At 47.5% G+C, this 13,866-nt stretch overlaps 1 non-coding gene and 1 pseudogene across 1 annotated transcript; one reads left to right on the top strand and one right to left on the bottom strand.

The window, feature by feature from the left end:
• Nucleotides 1–1,142: 1,142 nt before the first annotated feature.
• Nucleotides 1,143–3,828, top strand: LOC101551070 (2-oxoglutarate and iron-dependent oxygenase domain-containing protein 2-like; annotated as a pseudogene).
• Nucleotides 3,829–11,805: 7,977 nt separating this feature from the next.
• LOC129406162 (U6 spliceosomal RNA) lies at nt 11,806–11,912 on the bottom strand. Its single transcript, XR_008630825.1, has one exon. It is a non-coding gene; the product is annotated as a U6 spliceosomal RNA (small nuclear RNA).
• Between the last annotated feature and the right edge of the window lie 1,954 nt (nt 11,913–13,866).

Raw genomic sequence — 13,866 nt, 5'->3', positions numbered from 1 at the left:
GCTGAGTCAGACACCCCGGAAACGCGGCTGGGGGCGGGTGGGGGTGGGGTGGGGGCGAGGCGCCACCAGAAACATCCCGGATATCAGGTTGATTCTGAATTCATTTGGGGGTGTTGCCTGAGACAAGCCTTTGATTCACAAATCTTTCACCACTTGCTCTCCTAATATTTAGTATGTAGGGTGACACTCCACGTGCAGGAAAACTAGCAGCTGGACCATTCCGGACCCAGAACCACCTGCAGCTCTGAGGCATCTTGAGCAAGAAATACCTCCTTTCCCTGTGAAAGGTGTGTCAGCCAGTAATCAAAAGGCATGTCCTGCCACTGCTCGGAAAGAAAGAAAACTTAGATGGATTCTCTTGGGTTAAGAAAGCAAAAGCACTTGGGCCGGAGCGATAACACAGCGGGTAGGGCGTTTGCCTTGCACGCGGCCGACACGGGTTCGATCCCTGGCATCCCATATGGTCCCCCAAGCACTGCCAGGAGTAATTCCTGAGTGCAAAGCCAGGAGTAACCCCTGAGCATCGCTGGGTGTGACCCAAAAAGCAAAAAAAAAAAAAAAAGCAAAAGCACAGGGGCTAAAGGGGTAGTACGGGTGGGCAGCATGCTTGCCCAGCTCCAGGTCAACCCGGGTTCAATCCCCCACGCTCCTGAGCACCGCAGGGGGGGCTCAAAAACCAACACAAGCGAGAAAGGGCAAAACCATATTTCCACTCACCAGTATATACTCCTCGGGAGACATACACTTTGATTCAAAAGGTGTAGGGAGCCTCTTTACAAGCCTGGCTCTTATTTCCTAGTAAAACAGCCTGGCTCTTATCTTCTGATCAAACAGAGGCTTGTAACAAGGTTGCCACTATGGTCGCCATTTGTTTCTCAATAGCCTATGCCCATAACAAAAGGACATGTCACAATCTGCGTTTGTATGGGGGTCCAGACAAGCACACCGTACCATTTCCTCACAGCAGAGAGGTATAAGTATTGTAACTGCCAGTAGAATAAACTCTCTTCCTCTTTCTTGCTGCTTTTTGGCTCTGCGTCTGTTCATTAGGCTGCATCCCCTCCTCAGCCCCACAAAGGGTCCTCCCACAAAAAGGACACGTGCACACCATTGCCTTTTGCAGCACTTAATCCTGCAGCTCTATGGAACCAACGCAGGTGTCCGTCAACAGACGGAGAGGTGAGGCCACACAGTGGAATAAGTACTGTGCAGCCACAGGAATGATGGAATCCTGCAATTCACACGTTGGCTGGAACTGGAAGCTGTTAAGTGAAGCTAGAAGGACAAATACGGAATGATCTCTTCTCGCTGTAGAAGAGATATCACATGTAGAACAATGTGATAAGCGACCGCAAAGTAGCATAGCTGGGTTAACTCTGGGGCCTGGACTACAGAAATAAAAAGGCCAGAGAAGGTGAGAAATGGTAAGAGGAGGTGGAAGGTAGCAGGGGCCAGGACCAGGGGCCTAGGACACGTTATGGAGTGTGGTACATGTCTGTATCTAAGCCATCAGTACTGTAAGCTTCAGAGCTAAACCACAATCATTACACTTAAAACTGTGTCTGTGGATCGGTCCTTAGTAGGAAGCTTGCCTCTGGGGAGGGAGAAGGGGGCAGAAATCAGGAAAGGGACGACTGTGACAGTGATAGAGGGAAGTGGCCATTCTAGACACAGACTGGGTGCTGAAAGGAGGTAAAATGATGTGTATTTCCAGTAACAGTATTCAAAAAATGACAGGGGAGGAAAATAAAGCACCTGCCATAGAAGCAGGCAGGAGGGGGGAGGAAAAATAGGGACATTGATGGCGGGAAGTGGGTACCAGTGATGGGATTGACCTTGGAACGATGCATGCCTGAAACTCAGTCATGAATAACCTTGTAACTTTATGATTCATGTTAATTCACTGTAAATCTTTTTTAAAATGTGCCCGTTGATGATCTCACTTATGTATAATATATAGAATACCGGATGGGGAAATGTATTTGTCGTAAAAGGGGGAGACCTAGATCACCCTGGACCCTCTTGTTCAGAGAGGAGAAGGGTAGAGAAGGAAAGAGAGCAAGGTGGGGAGAAGAGAACGGGAAGTGATGGGTGAGCAGGTATCAGGGCTTCAGGTATACTGGTAATAGCGGGGGGAGTGGTGGGGTCATCTATCCAAACACAGACTCGGCAACACTGAAAGCCCGAGATCTAAGATGCAACCACTGGAACTTTGTAAGGGGCCTGGCAGGTTGGGGTGGGAGAATATGGGGAGAGGGAAGGTGACTCTTGTGGTGGGATTGGTGTTGAAATATTATATGTCTAAAACTCAACTACTAATAACTTTGTAAATCGCAATTATTTAATAAAAAATTTTTTTAAATTAAATCTTTGGGATGAGCTGTACTTTCAAATGTACTCAGCACCCAGTTAAAGGTGGCAAATAGCATGTTAGGTTGCTGGAAGCAAAAGTAAATGTAGGGGGGCTGGAGCAATAATAGCACAGTGGGTAGGGCATTTACCTTGCACACGGCCGACCCGGGTTCGATCGCAGCAGGGAGGACCCTTCGTGGGGCTGAAGAGGGGACACAGCCAAGTGAACAGACACAGAGCCAGGAGGAGGAGGAGGAGGAGGAAGGAGAGAGAGAGAGAGAGAGAGAGACTGGGAGGAGGTGGTTTAGTATGCATGCTTGGACCCCCATACAAACAGTAGTAAAATGCAGATCAGGCATGGGTGTTGGCTAGTGAGAAACAAATGGCGAAAGGATAAGATCAGTAAGGTCAGCAGTGGCGACCTTGTTACAGGAATCCCAAGTAAGCCTCCGCTTGACTAGAAGATAAGAGCCAGGCTTGTAAAATGGCTCCCTACATCTCCCCGTTTTGTTTTAAATTAAATGTGGTCAGGGGAGGCATTGTCCGGTGTCCCTTGTGACACAAAGACTCCATTTTTGCAGGGAGAGGAGGGAAGGGATGATCGGGTCTTTATGCAGGGGGCTCCTCACAGCCCCCATCAGTCCCTGGTCTTGGAGCAACCTCTATGCTATACCGGAATACCCCACAGGGAGCCGGGCCCGGGTATCAGCCCTCCCTTGCAGTGCTTTGCCTTGCAACCTGATCCACAAGAATAAATCCTTGGGAGCCCGGCATCCTCAAGGTAGAGAACTGGGGTAAGATGAGGTATGAGTCTGAACAGAGGAGAAGCGCATCTACCGGCTGCCTGTGTTCACGGCGAGCTTCTGCCCAGCTCTGCTGGATGAGCTGGAGCACTTCGAGCGCTCGGACCTGCCCAAGGGGAGACCCAACACCGTGAACAACTACGGGGGTGCTGCTGCATGAGCTGGGCCTGGACGAGCCCCTGGTGACCCCACTGCGGGAGCGCTTCCTGCAGCCGCTGCCGGCCCTGCTGTACCCCGAGTGTGGTGGGGGCCCAGCTCGACAGCCACCGGGCCTTTGTGGTCAAGTACACCCCTGGCCAGGACGTGTCGGTGGGCTGTCACTACGATAATGCCAAGTTCACCCTCAACGTGGCCCTGGGTAAGACCTTCGGGGGAGGGGGGCGCCTTGTACTTTGGGGACCTCTTCCAGAAACCCTCAGCCCTGGTCAAGCCCATGGCGCTGCAGCACGTGGCAGGCCACGGTGTCCTGCACCGGGGCGACCAGCTGCATGGCGCCGGGCCCCTGCTCGGTGGGGAACGCTGGAACCCCGTGGTCTGACTGTGGGCCTTGGCCGTGGGGAACCAGCTGTGTCCCTTGTACCTGCGGCAGCCGGAGCTGGTGGATGACGCGGGCTTCGGTGATGGCTTCACCCGGGAGGGGTCTGCTGAGATGGCCGTGTGCACGCTGACCTGAGGGGGCCGGGCAGGGCGGAAATAAAATCTTTGCGACCCTCAAAAAAAAATGGGTCTGCCTTTTTTGACTTTCTTGACTGCCTTTGCCGAGAGACAGTGCAGTGGCTTCACTCAGAGGTCCACACCGGCTCTGTAAGACAAGCCACTTCCTTCCCTGTCTCTCCCTCTGTTTTATTTTATTCAGATAAGGCAGCTGATTAGATGTCAGTCTTGTGCCAGAGCCCTCCCAAGGTCAGGGATACGGGGCTAGGCGGGGCCAGCAGCAGCCCACGTGCTGAGGGGGACGGTGAAAAAACACCTTCACGGGACACCAGGGATGCGAGGAAGAGGAGGAGGTCGGGGGAGGGCAGCTGCTTGGACTCCATGTCAGAAGGCTAACACGGGGGGAAATGCTTGGAGAGACGAGAGATGCTCAGAACCAAGAAGGGTTTGGAGAGAAAATAGACGTCCTGCCCCGAGAATGGCTTGGAGAGAGAATCGATGTCCTGAAAAGGAGCCATCCGGATGGCATCCCAGGACAGTCAGGTGCGCCCAGAGGTCACTCACTGCAGGAGTGGTGCCCAGGCCAGACTGAGAAACCCGATGGCCCGGGGGTTAGAGCACTCGCCTTCCAGGCAGCCGACTCTGCTTCCATCCCTGGCCCCGTATATGGTCCCCTGAGCAGGGCCAGAGGTCACTCCTGCGGACAGAGCCAGGAACAGCCCCCTAGCCCAGCTGGGTGTGTCCAACTACCCCGCAAACCCCTAAGAAAAAGACTAAGATAAGCCTAAAACTCTTTTATTTATTTATTTATTTATTTTTGCTTTTTGGGTCACACCCAGCGATGCTCAGGGGTCACTCCTGGCTCTGCACTCAGGAATTACCCCTGGCCATGCTCAGGGGACAATATGGGATACTGGGAATCGAACCCGGGTGGGCCGTGTGCAAGGCAAACGCCCTTCTCCTTTTTCTTTTTTTTTTTTTTTTGCTTTTTGGGTCACACCTGGCGATGCACAAGGGTCACTCCTGGCTCTGCACTCAGGAATTACCCCTGGCGGTGCTCAGGGGACCATATGGGATGCTGGGAATCGAACCCGGGTCGGCCGCGTGCAAGGCAAACGCCCTACCCGCTGTGCTATCACTCCAGCCCCCCCCTTCTCCTTTTTCTTGACAACTCCCCAACTCCCTCGTGAGGCCTTTGAGCCACGCTGAGGGAGTGTGGGAAGGAGAACACCTCTAGTCTAGCTTCCCAAGGCAGCTCAGAGAGCCCAGAGGGATAGGACAGTCTTAGGACATTTGCCGGTTCCATCTGGTACCACATATGGTCTCCCGAGCCCCACCTGGAGGGATTCCTGAGCACAGAGCCAGGAGGAAGCCCTGAGCACTGATGGGTGTGGCCCCTAAAACAAAACAAAACAAAACAAAAGAATGTAAAAAAAGGAAAAAGAAAAGAAAAGCAGTTCAGGCCACTCTATTCAAGATTCACCTCTATCCTCAGGATGCATTTTTCTCCCTTTTACTTTACAGCACTCTATTCTAGGGTTGCCCGTGCCCTGAAGAGTACAGAATTTCCTTCTGGGAAATCACTCCTCTCAGGAGAAGCCCCATCTTTTCCGGGTTCAATTCCTCCGTTCCTCTCAGAGAGCCCAGCAAGCTACCAAGATTATCCCGCCCGCACAGCAGAGCCTGGCAAGCTCCCCATGGCGTATTCGATATGCCAAAAACAGTAACAAGTCTCACAATGGAGATGTTACTGGTGCCCACTTGAGCAAATCGATGAACAAGGGGACGACAGTGCAGTGAGACAGTGCTAATATCTTCCCTTAAATTATTTCGTGTCGGGGCTGGAGCGATAGCACAGCGGGCAGGGCGTTTGCCTTGCATGCAGCCGACCCGGGTTCGATTCCCAGCATCCCATATGGTCCCCTGAGCACCGCCAGAAGTGATTCCTGAGTGCAGAGGCAGGAGTAACTCCTGTGCATCGCCGGGTGTGACCCAAAAAGCAAAAGAAAAAAACATTTATTTCGTGTCACTGTCTTCTCCTAAAATTATTTTCTGCAACAAAAGAAACCTGGAACCCGAGTGGGGACTGGCGTTGACTTCCCCTTTCCTTGCGAAGAGCAGCCCCTCGCCTCAGCCTGAGAACCAGGGTGCTCCTGATAATCCGGGTGTAAGGCCCACTCCCACGCCATGTGGATCAAGCGGGGCTCAGGTGCGGCTGGGTCAGGCTGCCACAGGGAGACTGGCAGGATTTTAATGCCCATAACATGCAGGAGCTCGTGCAAATTGATCAGCCGTGACCTCCTCAGAGGACACACCCTGCTGACAACGGAAGCGGGCAGTAGGGATGTCACCTCCTCTCTTCTCGTGTCCGCATGCACACACGCACAGGAAGCCACCCACGGTCGGGAAGTGGCAGATGAGTTAGGAAGGAGGAGGCCTAGACACCAGCCCCCTGAGGAGGGTGGGGGGTTAGGAGCCAAGCGGAAACGTTTGTTACCAGCATGGTAGGATGGAGTCAGTGTGGAACATTCTCGGTAACAAATCTGATACCACTCCGGGGCTGGGGCGAGCACTGCCAGGAGTGATCCCTGAACACAGAGCCAAGAGTAAGCCCAAAAGGACTGGAACGATAGTACAGTAGGTAGGGTACTTGCCTTGCACCCCCCCCCCCACCTGGGTTTGATCCCCAGCATCCCATATGGCCCCTCAAGTGCACCACCCAGAGTAATTCCTGAGTGCAGAGCCGGGAGTAACCCTGGAGTATCTCCGGGTGTGACCCAAACTCCCCCTCCCCCACCACCACAAAAAAAAAATCAGTTAAATCAGGAGCATGTGGATGTTTGAGAAAAGCTGGAGATATAGTTCATATACAAAGATCTGATCTTACTATACTGTGGACTTAGCATTGAAAATATGTATACATATATAATTACATATAGAGAAAGGGAGGCTTAGCATTGAATATGCATAGATAAATCTCTAGCAAAAAAATTTCTTTAATTTTTATTAGAGAATCATTGTGATGTACAGTTACAAACTTATGAACTTTTGTGTTTGCATTTGACTCATATGGTGATCGTTTACCCATCCCTCCACCAGTGCCCATTCACCTCCACCAATGATCCCAGTATCCCTTTCACCACCTCCACCCCTCCCCCACCATCCCACCCTGCCTCTTAGGCAGGGCATTCTTCCCTTTTGTTCTCTCTCCTTTTGGGTGTTGTAGTTTCTAGCAAAAATTTTTAATCAAATTTTTTTAGTTTTAATCGAAACGAAGACATAAAAAAGGCAGTGAAGATGGGATACTAATGCTTGATTCATCTGATAGAAAGCAGGAGGAAAACAAATGAACAAGGAGCATATGGCTCAAATAAATAGCAAGAGAGATGACTTCAACCCAATCATAACAAAGACATTAAATATAATGAGTAAGGCCAATTAAGGAACTGTCAGCCTGGATAAAACAGCATGATTCAAGTACATAGTGTTTCCAAGAGACGCACTTTCAATCAAAGCATAAACGGTTAAAAATAAAATTGGGAAAGATATGCAAGTACCAAGAGACTAGCTAATATGCTTTTAAAATGAGAAAATGGGTGTTGACAAGGCACGAAGGGATTGAAACTCTTGGGCACTGTTGGTGAGAATGTGAAATGACTCAGCTACCATGGCTGACAGCTGCGAGGTCCCTCAAACATTTGAAGATATGTACCCATTTCTAGGGACACGCCCAGTAAAATTGAAAGCAGAGTTTCAAAGAGGTGTCTGTCCATGGGTGATTGTAGCAGCATTATTCACAAGAGCAATAATTTGGAAGCAATTCAAATGTCCACTGATGGATGAAAGAACAAACTAACTGATATATCTGCAACATGCTACCACAGGTATGAACCCTGGAGCTAGAGAGATAGGAGGTAGGGCATTTGCCTTGCATGCAGCCAACCTGAATTCAATCCCCAGCATCCCGTATGATCCCCTGAGCACTACCAGGAGTAATTCCTGAGTGCAGAGCCAGGAAAAACCCCCGAGCACCTCTAAGTGTGACTCCAAACCCCAAGCTTCTAAATAAAAACAAAACCAAAAAAAGTATACATAATATCTGACCACATAGACTTTAAAAACAAAAGACATAAAATAGGGTGACACAGTCTAATATAAAACAATCATCATGATGACAATTTTAAATATTTACTTCCTACTTACAAGGCTTTAAAATACATAAGCAGAAACTGACAGGACAAAGAAGACAAAAAAAATAAAAAAATTCCAGATTATAATTGGAAAATTTAGCATTCCTCTAAATAAATGGATCAAATGACTTTAAGAAGGTTTACACATGATAACAATGTGACCTAGTTGGCATTTCTAAGCCACACACCCTACCCTGTAGACTTCAAGTGCACGGAGACATTGTTTAATATCTAGCATGTGCTTGCGTACAAAGAGATCCTTTAAATTTCAAACAATTAATTGGGCGGGAGAGACAGTTCCAGAAGTATATACCATCAGAAGTGAATCCTGAGCTCAGAGCCAGGAGTCATCCCTAGGTACCACAAGGTATGGTCCCAAAACAAAAACCCAAAAATATCAAGGAATTTAGAAATTATAGTTTAATTATAGTTTTTTTTTTCACAGTAAAAGAGCTGAAAGATCACCAAATATTTGGAAACTAATATATGCTAAATAAACAAGCTTTTTATTATTTTATTTTATTTTATTTTATTTTTTTGCTTTTTGGGTTACACCTGGCAATGCACAGGAGTTACTCCTAGCTCTGCACTCAGGAATTACTCCTGGCCATGCTCAGGGGACCATATGGGATGCTGGGAATCAAACCTGGGTTGGCTGCATGCAAGGCAAACACCCTACCCACTGTGCTATTGCTCCAGCCCCATAAACCAGTTTTTAAAAAGTCACAAATTAGGCCTTGCATGTAGCCAACCCCCTTTCCTTCCCAGCCATCACATATGGTCCCCCGAGCACCACCAGGAGTAACCCTTGAGCATTGCTGTGTGTGACTGAGAAATATCCCTCCAAAACACAGTTAGAAAATTGAGTAATCATAAACCCCAGAATATTAAAATTTTCCACATGTAGCTAAAGCAATGCTTAGAGAGAAATCAATAGCTTTAAATGTTTAACTTGAAAATGCAGCTTAAAACCATTGATCTAAACTTCCACATTAAGAAACTAGAAAGGATTAACGTCAAAGAAAAATACATAACTGAAATAAAACAAAAGAGAAAAGGGACAAGGGGGGGCAGGGGAAACCAATAAATCAAAAGTTGGGATGGGCGTTGGAATACTGTACGACTGAAATCCAATCATGAACAGCTTTGTAATGGTCCATCTCACAGTGATTCTATTGGAAAGTTAAAAAGCTAAATTCAATCCAATTAAAAAGTAAATTCAATTAAAAAGTTAAAAAATAAAATAAAATAAAATAAAACACATCAGAGTAGAATGTTAGCTAACTTAAATTTTTTTTAAATGAAACCAAAATTTGTCTCCCTGGGTACAGCAATTAAATAAACATTTATATTAGCAGATCAAAAACTTACTGGAAAAGACAAAGGAGATAATATATAATCTATAGATTATAAATATTAAGAGGCTAACAACAAATATTAATTGCTGTCAGATGAAACAGTACATTTTATTTAAAGGTAAAATAGCCAAAACAAGAGAAATACCATTAGATGCCCTACATATATGTACATATATGTAACCATAAAATTCGTGAATAAAAACCACCCCACAAAGGAAACTCCAGACATAAATAGCCTTACAGGTGAATTTTATCAAACATTTAAAGATCAAAAAATCGGGCTGGAACAGTAGCACAGCGGTTGGGCTTTCACCTTTCACTCCGCCAACCTGTGTTTGATTCCTCCGCCCCTCTCAGAGAGCCCGGCAAGCTACCGAGAGTATGGAGCCTGCACGGCAGAGCCTGGCAAGCTACCTGTGCGTATTGGATATGCCAGAAAAAAAAAAATCAAAAAATCTCTTTCAGGGGCCAGAGATATAGTACAGTAGAGAGGGTATTTGCCTTGCACGTGGCTGACCCCGATTTGATCACCAGCAACACATATGGCCCCCCAGTACACCAGGAGTGTACCCTGAGCACAGAGATAAGAGTCAACCCTGAGCACAGCTCAGGGTGGTCCAAAAACAAAAAAGTCTTTTTGGCACAAGCTGTCAGAGAGAAATACTTTTGGGGAAGAAATACTTCCCTACACATCTGTAAGGCCAGTATTACTCTGATATCACAACCAACAAATTAGCAATATATATTATATATATGTATATATATTTATTTATATATATATACCCTCTGTGAAATCAGAAGCAAACTCTTAGCAAAATGTGAAACTACATTGAGAATATCTGAAAGGATGCTGCACTCTACATGGAACTTACTGCATGTATATTTTTTTTTTTATAATTTATTTATTTTTAATTAGAGAATCACCGTGAGGGTACAGTTACAGATTTATACACTTCTGTGCTCACACTTCCCTCATACAAAGTTTGGGAACCCATCCCTTCACCAGTGCCCATTCTCCACCACCCGTAAACCCAGTGTCCCTCCCACCCTCCCCAATCCCATCTCCCCCCCACCCCACCCTGCCACTGTGGCAAGGCATTCCCTTCTGCTTTCTCTCTCTAATTAGCTGTTGTGGTTTGCAACAAAGGTGTTGAGTGGCCGCTGTGCTCAGTCTCTAGCCCTCATTCAGCCCGCAACTCCCTTCCCCCACATGGCCTTCGACTGCAATGTAGTTGGTGATCGCTTCTCTGAGTTGACCTTTCCCCGGAACGTGAGGCCAGCCTCGAAGCCATGGAGTCAACCTCCTGGTACTTATTTCTACAGTTCTTGGGTGTTAGTCTCCCACTCTGTTATTCTATATACCATAGATGAGTGCAATCTTTCTATGTCTGTCTCTCTCTTTCTGACTCATTTCACTCAGCATGAAACTTTTCATGCCCATCCACTTAACTACAAAATTCTTGACCTCCTTTTTTCTAACAGCTGCATAGTATTCCATTGTATAGATGTACCAAAGTTTCCTCAACCAGTCATCCATTCTGGGGCATTCGGGTTTTTTCCAGATTCTGGCTATTGTAAACAGTGCTGCGATGAACATACATGTGCAGATGTTGTTTCGATTGTACTTTTTTGATTCTCTGGGATATATTCCCAGCAGTGGTATTGCTGGGTCAAATGGGAATTCAATATCTAATTTTTTGAGAGTCGTCCAAATTGTTTTCCAGAAGGGCTGAACCAGTCGGCATTCCCACCAGCAGTGAAGAAGGGTCCCTTTCTCCCCACATCCTCTCCAACAGCGGTTGCTTTTGTTCTTTTGGATGTGTGCTAGTCTCTGTGGTGTGAGGTGGTATCTCATGGTTGTTTTGATCTGCATCTCTCTGATGATTAGTGATGTAGAGCACTTTTTCATGTGCCTTTTGGCCATTCGTATTTCTTCCTTGGTAAAGTTTCTGTTCATTTCTTTGCCCCATTTTTTGATGGGGTTGGATGTTTTCTTCTTGTAGAGCTCAACCAGTGCTTTATATACCATTGATATCAACCCCTTATCTGATGGGTATTGTGTAAATATCCTTTCCCATTCTGTGGATAGTCTTTGTATTCTGGTCACTGTATCTCTTGCGGTGCAGAAGCTTTTTAGTTTAATGTAGTCCCATTTGTTGATCTCTGTTTTTACTAGATTGCTTAGTTCCGTGTCACCTTTGAAGATACCCTTATCTTCAATATCGTGGAGGGTTTCGCCGACCTTGTCTTCAATGTACCTTATGGTTTGTGGTCTAATGTTGAGGTCTTTAATCCATTTTGATCTGACTTTTGTGCATGGTGTCAGGTCAAGGTCTAAACCCATTTTTTTGCATGTGGTTGTCCAGTTGTGCCAGCACCATTTGTTAAAGAGGCTTTCCTTGCTCCACTTCACTTCTCTTGCTCCCTTATCAAAGATTAGATGGTCATAAAAATATGGAACGCTTCACGAATTTGCGTGTCATCCTTGCGCAGGGGCCATGCTAATCTTCTCTGTATCGTTCCAATTTTAGTATATGTGCTGCCGAAGCGAGCACCTGCATGTATATTTTTATATATTATAAAAGTCCATGTAATTTACCACATAGAAGACAATTGTTTATGAGTTTGGGGTGCAAGCAGTAGACTCAATTAAACCCCACACTCAAGATAAGCATTCAGAAAGCTAGAAAATCAAGGAAACTTTTCTACCTAGAAAAGGTCAGTGAGAGAAGTTAGAATAACGTGTCTAACATTCAGTTCCACCCTGCTGAGAGTGAGCAAGGAGCAACGAATCCTCTCTGCCCTTTTTAGTCTTCACTGCAATGGAGGTCGTAGGTGGTGTAAGCAGAACAGAGAAGTGAGAGATCCTGAACAGGAAAATGGGCATGTTGTCTCTGTTCAGAGTCAAGTTGGCAAGATACCATTAGGAGGGGAGATTCTGGAGTTCCCCCATATTTCTTTTTCTTTTTGGGTCACACCCGGCGATGCACAGGGGTCACTCCTGGCTCTGCACTCAGGAATTACCCCTGGCGGTTCTCAGGGGACCATATGGGATGCTGGGAATTGAACCCGGGTCGGCCACGTGCAAGGCAAACGCCCTACCCGCTGTGCTGTTGCTCCAGCCTCCTCCCCCATAGTTCTGTCTTGTTCCAGGTTCTCTTCAGGGATGCAGACCCGTGTCTGGCTGACGGCCGTGATGGGGCTGGTAATGACTCTGGCAGGGCCAAGTGCAGGTCTGGTTCCTGCTCAGGGCAGCGAAGATTCTTCCCTTGGGATGAGATGCAGGCAGATGCGGACTGAACGCTCCTTACTGCAAAGTCCAGTTACACACACTGGACATCCCTGTCTGCCGCTGTGGGCATCAGCGGGTATCTTTACTTTCTGTAAAGGACTCGGCGGACAGGACGCCCCGTGCAGATTCCCTTTCAACACTCCAGCCTGCAGCTCTGACCCAGGCGGTTCCCGCATTCATGAATCTGTTTGTGAGCAGGGTCAAGTCTCTGAGTCGCCCAAAACTTTGGTAGATACAACATGTGGCAGACAAGAGCGTCAACGTACTGAGGTAAAATGAAACAAATATGCTTAAACTAAGTATAAAGGGCTCTCAATGCAAAATGCAAGATCTGTGTGCTGAAAACTATTTTTTTTTTAAAAAAAGCTATTGAAAGAAGTTAAAGATCTACATGGAAGAATATACAATGCTCATGATTTAAAAAAAAAAAAATTCCTTCTCCCCATTCTCCCATTCAGATTTTGAGCGGGACGGAAGAGAAGCCAGGGTGAAGCCACAGTAAGGCAGGCGCGGTGATGGCCTTGCACATGGTTGCTCCAAGTTCAACTCCTGGTGCTCCATATGGTCTCCAGAGGATGCCAGGTGTGATCCCTGAGCTCAAAGATGGGAGTAAGCCCTAAGCACTTCTGGGTGTAGGAGAAGAGAGAGGGGAGAAGGAGGGAGATGAGAAGAGAGGGAGGGAGAGAGGGGGGAGGGGAGAGAAAGAGGGGAGAGAGGAGGCTGAGAGGGGAGGGAGTAAGGGGAGAGGGGAGAGAAAGGGGAGGAGAGGAGAGAGGAGGGCTAGGGAGGAGAGGGGAGGGATAGAGGAGAGGGGAGTGGACAGGCAGAAGAGGGGAGGGAAAGGGAGGAGGGGGGAGGGATAGGGAGGAGAAGGGAGTGGACAGACAGGAGGGGGGAGGGACAGGGTAGAGGGGGGAGGGACAGGGAGGAGAGGGGAGGGAGGGGGCAAAGGGGACAGAGAAAGCAAAGCTTTCACCTCTCCTCTGAGACAGCCTGTTCCCTCCCAACCAAGAGGTAAGGCCCGCTGAGGCTCTTAACTTGAGCAAAGATATCTCCAAGGACTTCTGGGTCCCATACTCACCTCTTTGGACCCCACGAGCTTTTAGTGAATTCCCTTTCTGGCTCTATTGGCTGAACTGATTTCTGAAGACCCTTGTCTCATGTGGAAGACCCTGAAAAAATTCAGCATTCGCTGCTTTCCAGACAGAAACGAGGGT

This window comes from Sorex araneus, chromosome 6 (genome assembly GCF_027595985.1).
Source record: "Sorex araneus isolate mSorAra2 chromosome 6, mSorAra2.pri, whole genome shotgun sequence".
Lineage (NCBI taxonomy): Eukaryota > Metazoa > Chordata > Mammalia > Eulipotyphla > Soricidae > Sorex > Sorex araneus.
This window is presented reverse-complemented; position numbering and strand designations above follow the sequence as displayed.